Source organism: Mustela nigripes, chromosome 14, assembly GCF_022355385.1.
Source record: "Mustela nigripes isolate SB6536 chromosome 14, MUSNIG.SB6536, whole genome shotgun sequence".
Lineage (NCBI taxonomy): Eukaryota > Metazoa > Chordata > Mammalia > Carnivora > Mustelidae > Mustela > Mustela nigripes.
Genome location: NC_081570.1, coordinates 97,981,661 through 97,984,360, shown reverse-complemented (window position 1 = coordinate 97,984,360; position 2,700 = coordinate 97,981,661).

The following is a 2,700-nucleotide window of genomic DNA, read 5'->3' as shown; positions in this document are numbered from 1 at the left end:
AAGGGGGTAGGAGAAGAATAAATGAAACAAGATGGGATTGGGAGGGAGACAAACCATAAGTGACTCTTAATCTCACAAAACAAACTGAGGGTTGCTGGGGGGAGGGGGGTTGGGTTAAAGGGGGTGGGGTTATGCACACTGGGGAGGGTATGTGCTTTGGTGAGTGCTGTGAAGTGTGTAAACCTGGTGATTCACAGACCTGTACCCCTGGGGATAAAAATAAAAATATATGTTTATAAAAAATTAAAAAAAAATTCTGCATATCTGAGAGGTAATAGTTTAGCAACCTCCCCCCCAAAGGTTATCCCTCATCAGGAGCAGTCCAGAAAAGGGGCCATTACAAATATAGCGTTATTTTATTATTTATTATTATTATTATTTTCTGGGAGGGGCTGCCACAGGTTGTGTAAAATACTTCCGGTCTAAAAAATTCCTTGGGCTGCATTTTCAGATAAACGTATGATCTTGACCTGTGACCCCTCTGCCGTGGCCTCTTGTCTGTATATACACATTACAACTCAGGGCTGCATCCTTGGAGACCGCCTAGACGGTCCTCTTCTGAGGAGCGCTAGTGCCCTCTGGTGGACACTGCTGAGCAGGACACCGCGGCGCCGCAGAGGCGCAATGGCTGGGAGAGGCCACTAGGGGCACTGCAGATGGGCCGAACTGCGGGAGCTGAGATGAGCTCCCAGGCCTCTAGACGGATGAAAGGCGTTTAGTTTTCTTTCTGCCTGTTATGTGTTTAGAATGGGAGCCAGAGGTTTTATAAATACAGGAAAATCTTATTGGTTCAGTCCTAATAATTTAAAACGTGCAATAATTCCTAATTATCCAGGGAGAAGCTTCTTTGTTCCATGAGTAGCAAAAACATTAGCTAAACGAATTAAGTCTATTGTTACTTCATATTCAGGCATCAGTTCTTAAAGTCCCTAAAAGCCTTGGAGGAATTTGGAAGCAGCAGGTGTAGTGGGAAGGAAGGTCACGAAGGGTGAGGAAGTCCCATGTTCTCATGGGGCTCATTTCTTCCATCCAATGTCCAGGGTTAGCTCTGTCAGGAGTTGGGCCCCATAGGGAGGATCTGGCTGCAAGTCCCTCCTGCAGGACTGGTGATTTCTGAGGGGCAGCCCGAAGTTGGCCGTCTCTCTGCAGACTGGACCTGCTCTGCACAGCCCAGGCTTGAGGTGGGGGGTGGGTCTCTTTGGGGGCAAGCTTAGCCCATCTCTGTCTGACTCACCTAGGCTCCTGGCACTTAGATCTTTCTCTTTATCTGTTCACTCGGCCCCAGAAAGAAAGGGGGCACCTTTCTTAAATAGCTTCTTGGGGTGTGTGTGTATGGCTCCCAATCCAGGAGTTTGATCCTGTGCAAGGGCCTCACCCAATCAGCTGCCCCGTGCCTCTAGCCCTTCCCCAGTTCCCTCCCTCATCCTTGTACCCAGACCTCCCACAGAGAACTCAGTTTTTCTGGCACAACAGGCCTAGGCCCAGAAAACCGGAGCTCAAATCCTCGGCATTCAAAAATCAGTCCCCTTTAAATTGGGCAAAGGAGTGCTGGGTCATTCCTTCCAGCTGCTAGAGTGGACTAAATCCTAAGGCATTCGGGAAAAGAAGTGAAAAGAAGGCAGTTGATTTCCAAATTAAACCAGATTGAAATTCATATTAAGCTACTATTAATCACAAAAAAGCTCTCATTTATTGTCTACTGTACACCAGGCACTTGAAAAAAAAGTTTATTTATTTGAGAGAGAGCACACAAGTAGTGAGCAGGGGCGAAGGGAGAGGAAGAAGTGGGCTCCCTGATGAGGGAGCCGGACATGGGGCTCAATCCCAGGAGCCTGGGATCATGACCCGAGCTGAAGGCAGACACTTCGCCAACTGAGCCACCCAGGCCCACCCTCACCAGGCACTTTAAATTCAGTATTTCTAATCCTTACAACAGCCCAGCAGGTTAAGTCTATTTTCATGAGAAAACCAAGAATCAGAGAGGTTAAGTGACTTCCAAGAAGCCACACAGCTCTAAGGAGCAATTGAGATAAGCAGTTTATATTGTGGTAATAAGCAACCCATATTCCAGAGGCATTTGTGAAGCTTGTAAATGTTTAATCCCTACAAACACACCAAATTCCTCAGTTTCCCTTACATAACCTTGAATCTGAGTCCTAGACTGATAGGCTGCCTGCCTTGCCTCAAGGCACTGCTGGGTGCTGGGACAGAGGTCCGAGAGCTCTACATCTCTGGGTGGTGTAAGAGCAGCTCAGGGTTCCCTGCCCCAGGAAGTGAGTCAACCCTCCAACAGCAAGGGGCTGGCAGGCGCCCCTCTTCATCTGCTCAGGGGTCAGGGGCCAGAGATGTAGGGGATCTTCACAACAGACAGGGATGTGATGTGTTGGTACCGCACACCCCCACCCCCAGTTTCTGGGTCTCATTCGCTTTCCCCTTTCTCTCCCCTCCTTCCTTCCTCAGTCTCTATGCTTCTGAGTCTTAAAACTAGCAACATGGACGGGACTGGAAGAGATTATGCTGAGTGAAATAAGTAAGCAGAGAGAGTCATTATCATATGGTTTCACTTATTTGTGGAGCATAACAAATAGCATGGAGGACATGGGGAGTTAGAGAGGAGAAGGGAGTTGGGGGAAATTGTAAGGGGAGGTGAACCATGAGAGACTATGGACTCTGAAAAACAATCCGAGGGGTTTGAAGTGG